General features: G+C 45.5%; 1 long non-coding RNA gene and 1 pseudogene across 1 annotated transcript; both read right to left on the bottom strand.

Annotated features, from left to right (window-relative positions):
- The window catches only part of LOC122940392, a 718,635-nt pseudogene that overhangs the window by 312,207 nt on the left and 387,794 nt on the right, over positions 1–18,634 (bottom strand).
- On the bottom strand, positions 941–17,215 carry LOC122940488. The gene is made up of 3 exons (XR_006390312.1): positions 17,124–17,215; positions 1,234–1,361; positions 941–1,104 (listed from the first exon to the last, which is right to left on the bottom strand). It is a non-coding gene; the product is annotated as an uncharacterized LOC122940488 (long non-coding RNA).

Below are 18,634 nucleotides of genomic sequence, written 5' to 3'. Positions count from 1 at the left end.
TGGACCATGGGGCTCTTTTGGAAAGAACAATCGAGATTTGTACTTGAATTGGAGAGGATTAATGGAAGGCCCCAGGAACAAATTATTTATGAAACAAGAGATCGTGATAAGGAACTTTTATCCAATTAGCAGTTGTTGTCGGTGTAACTTGTGTAGATCTATGGTTACGTATGATAATGATGGAATCTGTGTGTAAAACACTGAAGTCTACGTACAGCGACAGACTGCGGAAAAATGGAATTCAATTTATTATTATTCCTTTGTTCTCTAAGGTGTAAAGGACTGTGTCCAGGATTAATAACAGAGCGCTGCCTTTTACCACGGCTGTAATTCACTTCCATTTACCTCTTATGCCATAATCTGCCTACATTTTACATGGACTTCAATGATGTCTTGCTGCTCTTCAGATTTCCATCAGAGATTGTAAGCCAAAACCAGGTGAAACTTTAAATACAGAACAGGTACAGATTTTCCACTATACCTTATGTCTGTGGAGGCTCAAATCCTGGTTTGGCTCACAATCACTGATGGAAATCACTGACCAAACACTGATGAGTGAATGAGGCTTAAACAAAAGAATCTTCTGAAGAATAAGTTGCTTCAAGAAGTTTTGTGTTGTTGTGGCCAATTTCCAACAGTAGGAAACACATCCAGTGACTGAAATTATTCCTTACATACAGATAATGAGAGGACATGTGCATTTAGTCATGTCTATTACCTGGTGATGTGAGGGGCCGGTGATCCTCCATCATGATGTCCTTGTACAGATCTTTGTGTTCTTCTAAATACTCCCACTCCCCCAAGGAGAAATAGACGGTGACATCCTGACACCTTATAGGAACCTGACAACACAATGATACATTCATTACCCAGATCCCTTCATAGCGTTCCTGTATAATGTCCCAGCATTCCCAGAAGTGTCACCTCCCCAGTCAGCAGCTCAATCATCTTGTTGGTGAGTTCTAGGATCTTCTCTCTATTGACTTCCTCATGTATCAGGGGGTGAGGTGGAGGCCCCATGATTGGGCTCAGGGTTCTTCCCCAATCTTCAGACACAGGGTAGTGACAGCGCTCACTAGAGGTCTTCTTCACTACTGTGTAGTCCTGGTTATGGATAGACACAGTAATAACTATCACTCCATACATCTCCAGAGTCCCTCACCTCTCCAGTCATGTCCATCTGTTAGTAACATAGATAAGATGATGTAATGTGACATCATCAGAATCTCTCACCTCTCCAGTAAGCCAGAAGAGGATCTCTAGGGTGAGATTTATTATACTCTCCGCCATCTTTTGCCTGCCAGCCTTGAAGCGTCAATCAGGAGAAGGATCTTGTATACCAGATATCCACTGAGCGGATCCTATATTGTAGTAACGTGAATGGAAAGAAGATGAGATGATGGAAAATCCTACAAAATCCCATGTAAAATACAATAACTGGAGATAAGAGGAGACATGGGAGGAGATAATAAAGTGTAGATGTTATGTTCTCTCTTTTTATATGGATCGAAACGTGTGTGAGGTCAAGGCAGTTTCATGATATGTCATAAAATCCAATATATAGAAAATACAAAACATAAGTTGATCAACAAGTCATAAAACTGAGAATAAAATAAATAAATATATAGAATAAAATGCAGACAGACCTGCAGAGCGAACTAACACCCCGGAATGAAGATCACATTAGCCCTTTTACACTACATGTGTCTATTTTATTCTCAATTTTTTTTTATTCCTAGTTTTATGACTTGTTGATCTACTTATGTTTTGTATTTTATATTTATAATATTTTATAATCTACATCATTTGTATGTTTAATTTGTGTCACCGAGGTTCCTAGCCTTGGTGAGATAAGAACCAGGAATTTTGTGTATCAGCGGCAGCTAGTGCTCGCTGACACTGTTTTACTTAGTGTGGCTGTAAAGCCAATATGGGCCGGTAGTGATGAGCAGCAGGGGTCATATTCAAATTCACTATAGTTTGCTAATATTTTGTAGAATATTCGTCGAATATTCGTTATATTCTACGATTTTTTTACTCAAAAAATCGCGTAATATGCAAATTTTCCGTAATGCAAATTTTTATCGCGAGTAAAATGACGAGTAAAAACATGATTCCTCCCCGCTTCTTGCTTGTGGGCCAATGAGTCATAGCACTATATCGAATATATTTGTTTTTTCAAATATTCGTAATATTCTAAAAACAAGAATATATAGCAATATAGAGAATATTCGAAAAAACAAATGTAGAGCAATTTAGCTAATATAGTGCTATAATCTTTTTTTTTATAGTTGTAATTTTTTTACAATCTGAACTTCAGATGAGAAAAAAAATTACAACTATTAGACAAAGAAGATTATAACACTATATTAGCTGAATTGCTCTATATTAGTTTTCGAATATTCGCTATATTGCTATATATTCTTGTTTTAGAATATTACGAATATTCGAAAAACCGAATATATTTGATATAGTGCTATATATTGGTTTTTTAGAATATTCTTAATTTTTTCCATCTAAAGTCATGATTCCTCCCTGAGTCATTGGCCTACAAGCAAGAAGCAGGGAGGAATCATGTTTTTACTCGGCTACTGAAAAATTTGCGATAAAAATTCACATTTAGAAAATTCACAATCAACACTACTCCTAAAGTCAAAGATGCTGCAGCCTTCTCATTTGCCCACAAGCTAGAAGCAGGGAAGGATCATGTGTACTGATAAAAAAAAAAATAAATCTTTAATATTCGAAATTACGAATATATATCACTATATTCTAAATATTTGCAAATTTTCGAAGTACCTATATTGGCGATAAAAATTTGCAGTGCGAATATTCGCGATCAACACTACGGGTCGGTTCTTATTAAAAGCAGCCAAAGGGCAGGGTGGGTGGCTGTTCCCCACGCCCAGCTAGCAGCTGAGCGGGGTGTGGAATGAACCTCCAGGTGATAGTGGAGCTCTGTGTTTTGGAAGCTGAGGAGATCCGCCATACTGCAAGGCTGAGATCTGCATGAGAGCTGCCAGCTGGAAGCCAGGCGTCCTAAAGCCTGCTGTGGTCTGCCAGGTGACGTGTTTTTGAGTTCTGTGGACTTTTGCTGTGTGAATTAACACGAGGATTCCTGCGGTGTGAATTAACACCAGGGCCCTGCCAAGTATTGTGCTTCGTTTCTGCCTTTTTGTGTGAATAAAAACGGACTTTTGCTTTTCAACCGTGGTTTTTGCCTCTGTATTGCGTCCGCTTACCCTGCCTACCAAAGCAGACTGTCCACATCAGGGGGAACCCATGGAGACGAACTATGGCTTCCGTCAATCATTATATGCCAGGAAACTGTGTGCAGTAGGTGCTCCGGAGTCTCTGAACCACCTGTGCCAGGTTGAGGTGGGAGACACTCCAGTGGAGGCTCTGTTGGACTCAGGAAGTCTGGTGACCTTGGTAAGGGCTTCCCTGGTACGCTCCGCTGAGTACACCGGCCGTAAGGTTGGAGTCATGTGTATACATGGGGACTTAAAAGACTATTCTACTGCTATGGTGTCTCTATCTACGGTTTCCGGCAGGTGGATCCACAAGGTGGCTGTCGCAACCAACCTACATTATGAACTTATTATTATTATTAGGGAGAGACTTCCCGGGTTTCACAGCACTGTGGACTGTTCCAAGAGTGACAGATGTATCCCTAGCAGAGTGGCCCCACTCAGGGGGAAGACCAGAACCTTGGAAACCTGAGTCCGAAGGGCCAGCAGTAGGGGTGACCACCACTTCGGTGGAAGAGGAGGAGACATCCCCGCTGAGTGTAATGGTGGGAGACATGGAGGATTTGCCACCGGAGCCTGAGCTGGCAGACCTCAATGTCTCCGGGGATAATTTTTGTACCGCGCAACACCGGGATCCAACCTTATCCCGAGCATGGGAAAATGTACTAATAATACATGGTGAATCACAACAACCAGGGGCAGAGTCGGTGTTCCCCCGTTTTGTGGTCCATCAGGATATGTTGTATTGGGTAAATCAGCTGCAAGGTGAATCCGTTGAACAGTTGGTGGTGCCCCAGGCTTATCGAAACTCGTGTTAGAGTTAGGCCACCAGCATGTTATCTGGGAATGCAGAAAACACAGGACCGGATACTACAAAGGTTTTACTGGCCCAGCGTGTTTAAAGAGGTGGACGAGTTCTGTAAGTCTTGCCCGACCTGCCAGGCAACTAGCCCACAGCACCTTTTTTGCAGTCCCTTTGTACCCCTTCCGATCATCGAGGTACTGTTTGAGCGAATCGCTATGGACCTGGTAGGTCCTGTACCGAAGTCCGCTAGGGGACACCAACACATTTTGGTTCTCCTTGATTACGCTACTCGGTACCCGGAGGCAGTGCCACTGCGACATACATCGGCAAAACTTATAGCTAAAGAGCTAATGGAGATGTTCTCCCGAGTGGGGCTACCTAAAGAGGTCCTGACTGACAAGGGGACCCCTTTTATGTCCAAGGTCATAAGGGAACTCTGCAAGTTGCTGCGTATTAAACAGTTACGGATGTCTGTGTACCATCTACAAACAAACGGACTGGTTGAAAGGTTTAACAAAACTCTAAAAACTATGTTAAAAAGGGTGGTGACCAGCGTTGGCCAGTTTGCAGTGATCGCCGACGAACACATGCGATCTGCAATCTTTATTCCCAAATCCGGCGATGCAGAGGTCCTTACCTGTGCCTGTGCTGTGAGCCACTCTGAAACACATGCGGTCACCGGGAGCAGGCACAGGTAGGAACTTACCTCTTCTTCACCGGACTTGAGAATAAAGATGGCAGGTCGCATGTGTTCATTAGCGAACACTGCGAACTGGCCATCACTGGTGGTGACCAAAGATGGAAAGGATTGGGACCTTCTTTGGCCCTATCTCATGTTCGCAGTGCGAGAGGTGCCTCAGGCCTCTACTGGGTTCTCACCCTTCGAATTGCTATATGGCAGACATCCTCATGGCTTTTTGGATGTAGCCAAAGAGGCGTGGGAACAACAACCCACTCTGCATAAAAGCGTCCTTGAATAAATTACCAAGATGCAACAGCAGATAGAGACTGTTTTGCCTCTTGTCAGGGAACATATGGAGGCCGCTCAGCAAGCCCAGAGTCAGATCTATAGTCTGCAGGCTCGGGTCCAGAACTTTAAGCCAGGTGATTGGGTTTTGGTTCTGGTGCCGACCGTGGACAGTAAGTTCCTAGCTAGGTGGCAGGGTCCCTACGAGGTACGTGAAAAAATTGCAGAGGTAAATTACAAGGTACACCAGCCGGGGAGGCGATAGCCGGAGCAAGTTTACCATGTTAATTTACTAAAACCTTAGAAGGATAGGGAAACCTGTACGGAAGACAGCCCACAGCCGGGCTTTCTTGGACAAGAGATTCCGGCTCCTATGACTGATGCAAGGGAAGCGGTTGCCACAATAAAAATTGCTGACAGCCTCTCCTCTAAACAGGCTCAGGAAACCAGGGAGTTAGTTAGTCGGAACACGGAAGTTTGTCCCCCATTTTGCCACTTTAGCGGCTCTGTTGACAGGGCTCTTAAAGGGAGCGAGGTCCGTGATAGTCCGCTGGAATGACCAGGCGGAGGAGGCTTTCTCCGCTTTCAAGTCGGCCCTGTGTGGGTCCCCGGTTTTGGTGACACCCGACTTCAAGAGGGAATTTGTGGTACAGACTGATGCCTCCGAAGTAGGCCTCTGTGGGGTACTGTCTCAGGAAGTCAATGGGGAGGAGCACCCCGTTGTCTTCCTCAGCCGTAAGCTCACTCCACCGGAGACCCGGTACAGTATAGTGGAGAGAGAGTGCCTGGCCATTAAGTGGGCACTCGAGTCTCTCCGCTATTATCTGTTGGGGAGGAAGTTCCGTCTGGTGACCGATCACTACTCTCTCAAGTGGATGAGCCAGGCCAAAGAGAGGAATGCTCGGGTCACCAGGTGGTTCTTGTCTCTACAAAACTTTCAACACAGGGCAGGCCGGTTACAGGGAAAGGCGGATGCCCTATCCCGAGTACACTGTCTGGCGTGTGTTGACCCCCCTCAGGGTTGAATAAAGGGGGAAGGTATGTAGGAAGGCGCAAGGGTCTGTCACTGACAGAAGGTACGTGTCACCGAGGTTCCTGGCATCGGTGACATAAGAACCGGGAATTTTGTGCCAGCGGCAGCTAGTGCTAGTGGCTGTTCCCCATGGCCAGGCCAGATTTTGGGCTGGGGTTTAAAAACCCAGCCAGCAGCTCGGCAGGGTGTGGAATGAACCTCCAGGTGAGCTTTGCATTTTCAGAGCTGAGGAGTTCTGCCATACTGCAAGGCTGAGAGCTGCATGAGAGCTTCCAGCTGGAAGCCAGGCACCCTAAAGCCTGCTGTGGACTGCCAGGTAATGTGTTTTTGAGTTCTGTGGACTTTTGCTGTGTGAATTAACACGAGGATTCCTGCGGTGTGAATTAACACCTGGGCCCTGCCATGTATTGTGCTTCTTTTTCTGCCTTTTATTGTGAATAAACACTGACTTTTGCTTTTCAACCGTGGTTTTTGCCCTGTATTGCGTCCGCTTACACCGGCCTACCAGAGAAAATCCCTACATGGTATATAGAACAACTGAATAAACCGCAGGGTGTGCATTGTGAATGACTAGAATACTACAAAAACAGCCTGACACGGTCCGGCCCAGGTTCTGATATCAGCACAGCTCCGTATATGTCACAGCCACGGTTATGGCCGTGACTCCTTGGGAGCCGCATACAGTTGCCTGCGGTTTGGGTGGTTGTTTCAACCGCAGCTTGAGGCATGTTGTTTGCCTCAAGTGCGGTTGCCGTGGACAACAGTGATGTGTGCGGTTCCCTGGGAGTTGTGTGCGTGTGTGTATGCACGTTTGTGTGTCTGGTGTGCACTTTGACACTTTCCCTTCACTGTGGCTGCCCGTGGCAACGTTTGGTATGTTGTACATGTGGTGGCAGTGTCCCGGCCTTCGGTCTGTCTCCCAGGACGGCTGCCACCCATGTCGTTGCCTGCGGCAACAGCCACAGTGTAATCTTAGTTTGGTCACTTCCCCTTTATGTGTGTTTCCCTTCTGTGGTGCTGGAAGGGTTAACTCTCTTCCCAGTGTGTGTGTGATGTCACTGGGTGTGTCCGACTGTGGGGTGTGGCTTCTTGGCCTATATAGCCTTGGTGTTTGGCATGGCTCAGTAGGTTGCTTCAGTCAAGCTTGGCTGGAGCAGCCTCCTGTGCATATTACCTGCCCGTGAGAGCCACCCCTGTGGTCATAAAAGATATTGTCCTTATGTTTATGTCTTCTGTGTGTGATGTTGTATGTTATGTTCTGTTGGGACCTTCCTATGTCTTTTGGTGCAGCTTACGGTTCTGGATTCTTGTTTGCGCAGGGATCCAGTCAGCAAGGCTGTGGCAGGTTGGTGGAACTACTAGTTCGCCTGCCATACCCGTAAGGCTGTATGAGTTCCCCGTTTCCCAACAGCTTGGCCATTGAGACTCCTGCTCCTCCGTGCCTAGGAGGAGTAGGTCGTCTTACCCAGCTCCTAGCTCAGGGATCTGCGGAGGGTAAGTCAGGGCTCCGAGGTTCCTGCGCATGGGTCCTCCTACCTTTAAGGTCGGCCCATGCAGGTTAGGAGTTAGGGTCAGGTTAGGGATGCTTGAGGAGGTGACCTGCTCCCTATCCTGTTCTCATGGCCGAGTAGCCACAACATCATCTGGCATCACACGGCTGAGGGTTTCCCCCATCCTCAGCCGTGACAGTATAAGGAGCGATTGGTCCCACATTTTTATACTATTGCAACCACTGAGGAAGAAAACGTACAGTTTGGAAATGCGTCTTGTGTAACTGCAGTATTAATCCATCGAGTGTAATTCCGGCACCAACCTATTGAGAGGAATAAACTTATCCTTCATACCATTCCGGACACTGAAGCAGCAGAAGTCGGCGTTCCCGTATCCCTAATAAACACGCGCAAGTAAGTGTGTCGACACACGAGAGAACTATAGGATCCAGCAGCGCATCGAGATCATAGGGGAGCGGAGGTCATCAATATCAGATCGGGGGGGGGGGGGCGGAAGGGGGTCCCGACATCCAGCCGATCAGCTATATAAAGAGAAGGCACATGCTGTGTGCACCTGCCGTTTCCCTTTGTGTTTGCCATAGACCTGGCAGCGGTGAGCAGGATAGGAGACGGCGCGCGCCTTCTCCTCATACAGCTGACCTCGGAGGTGCCTGATGTCGAATCCCCGCCAATCCGATACTGATGACCTACAGTCAGGTCCATAAATACTGGGACATTGACACAAGTCTAACATTTTTGGCTCTATACACCACCACAATGGATTTGAAATAAAAACAAACAAGATGTGCTTTAACTGCAGACTGTCAGATTTAATTTGAGAGTATTTACATCCAAATCAGGTGAACGATGTAGGAATTACAACAGTTTGCATATGTGCCTCCCACTTAAGGGACCAAAAGTAATCGGACAATTGACTTCTCATCTGTTAATGGCCAGGTGTGTGTTATTCCCTCATTATCTCAATTACAGTGAGCAGATAAAAGGTCCAGAGTTCATTTCAAGTCTGCTATTTGCATTTGGAATCTGTTGCTGTCAACTTTCAAGATGAGATCCAAAGAGCTGTCACTATAAGTGAAGCAAGCCATTATTAGGCTGAAAAAAACAAAGCACACCCATCAGAGAGATAGCAAAAACATTAGGTGGCCAAAACAACTGGAACGCACCGGTGAGCTCAGCAACACCGAAAGACCTGGAAGACCACGGAAAACAACTGTGGTGGATGACCGAAGAATTCTTTCCTTGGTGAAGAAAACACACTTCACAACAGTTGGCCAGATCAAGAACACACTCCAGGGAGGTAGGTGTATGTCTGTCAAAGTCAACAATCAAGAGATGACTTCACCAGAGTGAATACAGAGGGTTCACCACAAGATGTAAACCATTGGTGAGCCTCAAAAACAGGAAGGCCAGATTAGAGTTTGTCAAACGACATCTAAAAAAGCCTAGACAGTTCTGGAACAACATCCTATGGACAGATGAGACCAAGATCAACTTGTACCAGAGTGATGGGAAGAGAAGAGTATGGAGAAGGAAAAGAACTGCTCATGATCCTAAGCATACCACCTCATCAGTGAAGCATGGTGGTTGTAGTGTCATGGCGTGGGCATGTATGGCTGCCAATGGAACTGGTTCTCTTGTATTTATTGATGATGTGACTGCTGACAAAAGCAGCAGGATGAATTCTGAAGTGTTTCGGGCAATATTATCTGCTCATATTCAGCCAAATGCTTCAGAACTCATTGGACGGCGCTTCACAGTGCAGATGGACAATGACCCAAAGCATAATGCAAAAGCAACCAAAGAGTTTTTTTAAGTGAAAGAAGTAGAATGTTATGCAATGGCCAAGTCAATCACCTGACCTGAATCCGATTGAGCATGCATTTCACTTGCTGAAGACAAAACTGAAGGGAAAATGTCCCAAGAACAAGCAGGAACTGAAGACAGTTGCAGCAAAGGCCTGGCAGAGCATCACCAAGGATGAAACCCAGCATCTGGTGATGTCTATGCGTTCCAGACTTCAGGCTGTAATTGAATGCAAAGGATTTGCAACCAAGTATTAAAAAGTGAAAGTGTGATTTATGATTATTATTCTGTCCCATTACTTTTGGTCCCTTAACAAGTGGGCGGCTCATATGTAAACTGTTGTAATTCCTACGCCGTTCACCTGATTTGGATGTAAATCCCCTCAAATTACAGCTGACAGTCTGCAGTTAAAGCACATCTCGTTTCATTTCAAATCCATTGTGGTGGTGTATAGAGCCCAAAATGTTAGAATTGTGTAGATGTTCCAATATTTATGGACCTGACTGTATTTTGAGGATAGGTCATCAATATTAAAAGCCCGGAGAACCACTTTAAAAAGCAGGTTTGGCAAATTTGCCTAAAAATTTTAAGAATTGTTTCTAAACTTCTAAGCCTGTTCTAAAAAAATAAAATGACATTTACAGAATGAGGAACATAAAGTAGACATGTGGGGGATGTAACGTAATAACTAGTTTACAAGGTATCTCTATCTGCTGAAAAATGCTGAGAAATTAACATTTTGAAAACTGCATTTTTCCAATTTTTTTTGGACACCACAGGGATTGAATGAAGAAATACAAAGAATTCCAGAATCTCTCCCTGTTTCCCTGGGTCAGTCTGCCCTTCTCCAATATGGAGCATCAATACTCCTCCTCATGTGCGCGTGCGCATGCCCTGCGTGTCCTCTTGTCGCCGGGGACAGGGTTTCCTTCCCGAGTGTACGTGCATGCTCCACATAAATAAGTGGAGATTATTACAGCGCATTGCAGAAGTATTAATCCCCCTTTAGTTTTTTGGTATTTTGTTGCCTCACAACCTGGAATTAACATGGATCGTTTGAGGATTTGCATCATGTTATATACAAAACATGCCCACAACTTTGAAGGTTTTTTTATATTTTTTATTGTGAAGCAAAAATAAATAGGACAAAATAACAGAAAAAGTCATTGTGCATAACTATTCACCCCCCCCCCCTAAAGTCAATACTTTGTAGAGCCACTTGCGGCAATCACAGCTCCAAGTCTCTATGAGCTTGCCACATCTTACCACTGGGATTTTTGCCCATTCCTCCTTGCAAAACTGCTCCAGCTCCTTCACGTTGGATGTTTGCGCTTGTGAACAGCAATATTTAAGTCTGACCACAGATTTTCTATTGGATTGAGATCTGGGCTGTGACTCGGCCATTTTAACACATTTCCATGTTTCCCCTTAAACCACTCAGTGTGGCTTTAGCAGTGTGTTTGGGGTCCTTGTCCTGCTGGAAGGTGAACCCCCGTCCTAGCCTCAGATCGCGCACAGAGTGGGACAGGTTCTGCTCAAGAATATCTCTGTATTTAGCATCATCCATCTTTCCCTCCACTCGGACCAGTTTCCCAGTCTCCCCAGCATGATACTGCCACCACCAGGTCTCACTGTGGGGATGGTGTTTTTTGGGTGATGTGATGTGTTGGGTTTGCGCCAGACATAGCGTTTTCTTTGGTCTCATCATATCAGAGCACCTTCCTCCATACATTTTGGGAGTCTCCTACATGCCTTTTCACAAACTCACAACGTGCCTTTCTGTTTTTAGCTGAAAGTAATGGCTTTCTTCTGGCCACTCTGCCAAAAAGCCGAACTCTAAGAAGCGTGCGGCTTATTGTCGTCCTATGTACAGATACTCCAGTCTCTGCTGTGGAACTCTGCAGCTCCTCCAAGGTTACCTTAGGTCTCTATGCTGCCTCTCTGATTAATGCCCTCCTTGCCCGCTCTGTGAGTTTTGGTGGGCGGCCATCTCTTGGCAGGTTTGCCGTTGTGCCATGTTCTTTCCATTTTGTTATGATAGATTTGATTTTTTTTCGAACCTAACCCTGACTTGTACTTCTCAACAACATTGTACCTTACTTGTTTGGAGAGTTCCTTGGTCTTTATGACAGTGTTTGGTCAGTGATGCCTCTTGCTTAGGTGTTGCATCCTCTGGTGTGTATATGTAATGACAGATCATGTGACACTTAGATTGCACACAGGTGGACACCATCTCACTAATTATGTGACTTCTGAAGGTAATTGGTTGCACCAGAGCTTTTTATGGGCTTCCTAACCAAGGGGGTGAATACATATGCACATGACAATTATCTACTTCTAAACAATAGTTTTTATACATTTTTCTCCTTTCACTTCACCAACTTAGACTATTGTGTTCTGATCCATCACATAAAATTCAGATTAACAAAACATTGAACTTAGGCTGTAATGTAACAAAATACGAAAAAAGTCAAGGGGGTGAATACATTTGCAAAGCACTGTATATTATACACTGATATAGTCCTGATCAAAAGTTTAAGACCACTTAAAAAAATGGCAAAAAATCATATTTAGCATGGCTGGATCTTAACAAGGTTCCAAGTAGAGCTTCAACATGCAACAAGAAGAAATGGTAGTGAGACAAAACATTTAATTTAATGAAAACAACGAATAAACTGAAACAGGCTGTTTTTCAGCTGATCAAAAGTTTAGGACCACACCTCCCAAAAAAAAAACAAAAAAACCCAAAACAGAAATCCAACTTCCAAACATGAACTCAGTAATGAGTAGCTCCGCCGTTATTGTTTATCACATCCAAAATTCGTTTCGGCATGCTTGATGCAAGCGTTTCCATGAGGTGAGTGGGAAGATTTCTCCAAGTGGTGAAGACGGCCGCACGAAGGCCATCTACTGTCTGGAACTGTTGTCCATTTTTGTAATCTTCCCTTGCCATCCATCCCAAAGGTTCTCAATTGGATTTTGATCAGGGGAACACACAGGATGGGCCAAAAGTGTGATGTTGTTCTCCTGAAAGAAGTCCCTTGTCCTGCGGGCATTGTGTACTGTAGCATTGTCCTGTTGAAAAACCCAGTCGTTACCACACAGACGAGGGCCCTCAGTCATCAGGAATGCTCTCTGCAACATCTGGACATAGCCAGCGGCCATTTGACGCCCCTGCACTTCCTGAAGCTCCATTGTTCCACTGAAGGAAAAAGCACCCCAGACCATTATGGCCTTTGAATGTCCCATGTTTGGTGCTCTCTTGCAAAGTCCAAACAAGCAGTTCTGTGGCGTTCAAGGAGACGAGGTCTTTGAAGACGTTTTTTGTTTTTGAACCCCTTCAGTCTCAGATGCCGTCTGATGGTTATGGGGCTGCAGTCAGCACTAGTAAGGGCCTTAATTTGGGTCGAGGATCATCCAGTGTCTTAACAGACAGCCAATTGGATCCTCCGGGTCAGTGCTGATTACATTTTTTTGGGTCTTGACTTTTTTGTTCCATAACCCTCAGGATCATTTAAGAATTTAAGAAATTCCAAATTACTGTCTTACTGCGTCCCACCTCAGCAGCGATGGCGCACTGTGAGACCCTGCTTATGCAGTTCAACAACCCGACCACGTTCAAAAAGGGATGCCTTTGCCATCACAACGTGTGACTACCTGACAGAAAATGACAATTAATCCACATCTTTGCACATATTTGGTCTTTTAAAAGGCATGTGGTCCTAAACTTTTGATCATCTGAAAAACAGCCTTTTTCTGTTTATTCGTTGTTTTCATTACATTGAATGCTCCAAAAATGTTTTGTCTCCTCTCATTTCTTCTTGTTGCATGTTGAAGCTCTACTTGGAACCTTGTTAAGATCCAACAATGTAAAATATGATTTTTTGCCATTTTTCAAGTGGTCTTAAACTTTTTATCAGGACTGTATAAAAGGCTTCTCACACACAGCAACACCAACCCCAAGATGAAGGCAGCAGCTGAAACGCGTGTCGGGGAGGACCATCCCCTACAGATGTCTGTCATATCGGTTGGTGATTTTACTATTGTTTATTTCAGTCACTTTACTTGTGAATTTCCTTTCGCGGTTCTATGATTTCTGTCTCGTCAGCGCCTCACACTGGAGACCTGTGCTTCCAGCGCAATTTTACTATGCATTCTGTATTCAGAATTCTATTATTTTCCCTTATAACCATGTTATAAGGGAAAATAATACAATCTACAGAACATCGATCCCAGACCCGAACTTCTGTGAAGAAGTTCGGGTTTGGGTACCAAACACGCGCGATTTTTCTCATGCGAGTGCAAAACGCATGACAATGTTTTGCACTCGCGCGGAAAGATCGCAGGTGTTTCTGCAATGCACCCGCACATTTTCCTGCAACGCCCGTGTGAAAGAGGCCTAAGGAATCCGTGACAGCCTACAGCAGAGACCGGGCTGCACATGCCAAACTTTTACCTACGTGGGATTTCAACAACCTGACCGCTCAAAAAAGTCTGGAGGTAATTAAAAACACGACCCAGCAGAGCGACGGTGGGCAACGAAGTGGTGAGGAAAACCTTTCCGGTAAGACTATCTTTTTCATCGAATATTTGCTGACAGGAGATTTAACAAGACTTAAATGCTATTAGCCCAGTGGGACCCTACTGGTTGAATATAGAGCGGGACGCCGCTATACCTGTTTGTTGTGGGACTATCACGCCACGGTGCCTCTAACTGTTACCTTGGAGCTTCAGAACTTTGTCAGTGAGTTGAGGAATAACTCGCATTTGTAGTTTTCCCAGTGAACATTCAGCATCTGCGATATGTATGCGTTTTTATTGTGTGAATAATTTGTGATGTACCTTTTTATTGTCGTTTTATTGCAGGAATATGCCAAGTGTAGTTTTTAATACCCATCTAGATTCAGAGTGCCAGCTACAGTGAGCAAGTGCTGTTTTATACATAGATTTCCAACAGGAGGGCCACATTCTCTCTTTTATTGTCGACACTTTACTACTTTTTTTGCAATAAAACCCCCTTTTATTTGCATTGACGCTTCCCAAGACCCATAATTGTTTTTAATTTTATTTCTATGGAGTGTGAGTGCTTGATTTTTGAGGGACAACTTGCATTTTTCATTGGTATCATTTTGGAGTAAATCGCTTGCAATTACGGTTTTTCAGTGGCAACTAATAAATTTGCAATTCTGTCTTTTGTTTTTATGGCGTTTACCATAGGGGGGATAATTTATGTGATATGTATATAATCTGGGTCATTGCTGACACGGCAATACCAAACATATGGGGGGGGGATTATTTTTTTTGCAATTTATTTCATTAAAGGGGTTGTCCGAGTTATTTTTTTCTCTCTCTATGTTCCTAACTAAGCAAATGTAACAGCTTTCCAATTCACTCACTTTATCTCCGGTGCCTGGTTTCTCAGATTTCACTGAGGGTCACATGACCTGTGATGTCAGCTTCTCTCCCTGCTCTGATAAAGGTCGTTTACAAACCTGTAAACGAGATGTCACTGTGCTGGCCACGCCCCCTTCACTGCCGTCTACTCTCTGCTAGGATTTTTAACCCCTTCAGCTGCACAGCTCTGCAGGCAGTGAGGAGACAATGCTGGGTACTGGAGCTGACATACTAGAGAGAGCATTGCACAAGAAGGTAGGGGGAAGATACTGTGTGTATTAGCAGTGTCATTATACAGCTGGGACTTGTAGTCCTACACATACAACATGCTGCAGAGTCTCCCAGCAGGCAGACAGGTCACTCAGGGCAGCTCTTGTATCCACTCCCTTAGCAGTGTCATTATACAGCTGGGACTTGTAGTCCTACACATACAACATGCTGCAGAGTCTCCCAGCAGGCAGACATGTCACTCAGGGCAGCTCTTGTATTCACTCCCTTAGCCGTGCAGGGGGAGGGGCAGAGATTGTTTCTATTGCATGTAAACAAACGGCCAGAAAAGAACCAGGGAAACGAGGAAATATATATTTTTGCATAAAACTTGCTTAGCTCAGTTATATATCAGATTTTCAGTGCTATATTTTTTTTTTTTCATAACTCGGACAACCCCTTTAAATAGTGTATTTTAAATGGAAAAAAGGTGTTTTTTTAATGGAATTCTATATTTTAATAAGTGTTTTTTTTTCCATATAATAGTCCTACAAGGGGACTATAACAGACAGTATTTTGATTGCTTTTAAAGGGGTTGTCTGGGTTCAGAGCTGGACATACCTCCATTTTCACCCAGGCAGCCCCCCTGAGTTCATGCTTCGATGCTCTCCTTTGCCCTGCGCTAAATTGCAAAGGACAAAGGCATTTTCTGGGCTCCCGGTGACTTACCGGGCTCTCCATAGGGCTGCCAGGAAGCCCAGTGACGTCACCGGCACTGATGGGCGGGCTTTAGCGCTGCCCTAGCCAGTTAAACGGCTAGGGCAGAGCTAAAGCTCACCCATCAGAGGCGGTGATGTCACCAAACACATTGCTGAGCGGAAGCTTCCGCCAGGCAGTGTGTTATGGTAAACAAAAGAGCCCGTGCCCTGTGCAATCTAGTGCTGGGCAAAGGAGCGCATCAGATGAGATGCTCCGATGCCAACATCAGGGGGGGTGCCAGGGGTGAAAGTAAGGGTATGTCCGGGTTCAGCTCTGAACCCAGAAGACCCCTTTAAAATGCAATGAATTATCGCTATAGTGCATTGCATTTTAATGGCAATGCTATGCTGACATTGACCAGCAGGCAGCACTGGAGAGGCGCAGCCTGCTGAAAATTACTCAAGGCTGGTCTGGACCTACACGAGACCCCAGCCTGCCTTCACACACATCAGCACTCCGCAATCGCATTTACGGGGTGCCGATGGGAGCGGACTCCCCCTGTCAGCACTTTCCATGTGGCAGGCGCCATTGCCTGCAGCATGTGAAGTGTTAAACAGCCCGGATCGGGACTCCTGCCAGTCCGGGCTGTTAGAGCAGGGCCGCGGCTCTCGTGTGATGGGGGATTTGTGCAGCGCTTAGACTGGGCTGCCGTAAAAAAGCAGCAGTGTATGGGTGGTCACTAAGGGGTTAATATCTTCCCGCTGGTGTCCTGCCCCAGAAGCCTGCGTGCTTACTTCCTGGTTCAAGCTCTTGGGAATCTGTTCATGAGCTGCGGATTCTAAGGCCTCTTTCACACTTGCGTTGTCCGGATCCGGCGTGTACTCCACTTGCCGGAATTACACGCCGGATCCGGAAAAACGCAAGTGAACTGAAAACATTTGAAGACGGATCCGTCTTCAAAATGCGTTCAGTGTTACTATGGCTGCCAGGACGCTATTAAAGTCCTGGTTGCCATAGTAGTAGTGGGGAGCGGCATACTTACCATCCGTGCGGCTCCCGGGGCGCTCCAGAATGACGTCAGAGCGCCCCATGCGCATAGATCACGTCATCCATGCAAAACAAAACGACGTTTAGCTTAAGGCCGGATCCGTATCAATGCCTTTCAATGGGCATTAATTCCGGATCCAGCCTTGCGGCAAGTGTTCGGGATTTTTGGCCGGAGCAAAAAGCGCAGCATGCTGCGGTATCTTCTCCGGCCAAAAAACGTTCCGGTCTGGAACTGAAGATATCCTGATGCATCCTGAACGGATTTCCCTCCATTCAGAAGCATTAGGATAAACCTGATCAGGATTCTTCCGGCATAGAGCCCCGACGACAGAACTTTATGCCGGAAAAGAAATACGCAAGTGTGAAAAGCCCTTATATGTGTGGAGCTGGTGAGTGTTCCAGTTACCTGGGCGGGGCGTGTCCTTCACCGTGGAGAGTCCTGTGCTTCTATTTCTTCCTACATTTACAGGACGAGTCAGGCTCCAGGCTGTGCTACAGGAGAAAGTACAGGACCTGTGATGATGTCATTGCCATGTGATCAGATGTGGGAGGAGTCAGACTCCACGTTGTGCTACAGGAGAAGGTACAGGATCTGTGATGATGTGATGACCATGTGTGGGAGGAGTCAGGCTGCAGGACAAGGTACAGGACCTGTGAGATCTCATGACCATGTGATCAGGTGTGGGAGGAGTCAGGCTGTGCTGCAGGAGAAGGTACAGGACCTGTGAGATCATGACCATGTGATCAGGTGTGGGAGGAGTCAGGCTGGGCTGCAGGAGAAGGTGCAGGACCTGTGATGATGTCATGACCATGTGTTCAGGTGTGGGCGGAGTCAGGCTGCGCTGCAGGAGAAGGTACAGGACCTGTGATGATGTTATGACCATGTGATCAGGTGTGGGAGGAGTCATGGAGATCACATGACCAGGGTTAGCTGCTCTGTGTTTCAGACTCTGCTGTGCTGTGTGGAATTCCAGTCTGTATGTAGCAGAGCTGTAAGCCTGTAATGTTTGCATAGATGAGCTGTATGTGCATACAACCAAGCTGTTTATGTGTAATATGCCTCTAAAGACTTCTATCAGTGTGTGCAGTAGAGCTGTGTATGTGTAATGTTCAGTTACTACAGCGGAGTCTTTGTCATGTCCATGTAGCAGAGCTGTGTATGTGTGATGTTCAGTTACTACAGCTGAGTCTCTGTCACGTCCATGTAGCAGTGCTGTGTATGTGTAATGTTCAGTTACTACAGCGGAGTCTTTGTCATGTCCATGTAGCAGTGCTGTGTATGTGTGATGTTCAGTTACTACAGCGGAGTCTCTGTCATGTCCATGTAGCAGAGCTGTGTATGTGTGATGTTCAGTTACTACAGCTGAGTCTCTGTCACGTCCATGTAGCAGAGCTGTGTATGTGTAATGTTCAGTTACTACAGCGGAGTCTTTGTCACGTCCATATAGCAGAGCTGTGTATGTGTAATGTTCAGTGACTACAGCGGAGTCTTTGTCATGTCCATGTAGCAGAGCTGTGTATGTGTGATGTTCAGTTACTACAGCGGAGTCTTTGTCATGTCCATGTAGCAGAGCTGTGTATGTGTAATGTTCAGTTACTACAGCAGAGTCTTTGTCATGGTCCAGATAGCAAGAGCTGTGTATGTGTCATGTTCAGTTACATACAAGCTGAGGGTCTTGTCATGGCCCATGTAGGCCAGAGCTGGGGAGGTGTAATGTGCAGTTACTACAGCGGAGTCATTTGGCATGTCCAATGTAGCAGAGCTAGTGTATGTGTAATGTTCAGGTTACTACAGCGGATCTCTGTCATGGTCCATTTCGCTCGAGCTGTGTAGTGAATGTTTCAGTGATAGCAGCTGAGTCTTTGTCAGGTCCTGTAGCAGAGCTGTGTATTTTAATTTATCAGTTACTACAGGCA

Source organism: Bufo gargarizans, chromosome 6 (genome assembly GCF_014858855.1).
Source record: "Bufo gargarizans isolate SCDJY-AF-19 chromosome 6, ASM1485885v1, whole genome shotgun sequence".
Classification (NCBI taxonomy): domain Eukaryota; kingdom Metazoa; phylum Chordata; class Amphibia; order Anura; family Bufonidae; genus Bufo; species Bufo gargarizans.
The sequence above is the reverse complement of the archived record's forward strand: the minus strand, read 5'-3'. Positions and strand labels throughout refer to the sequence as shown.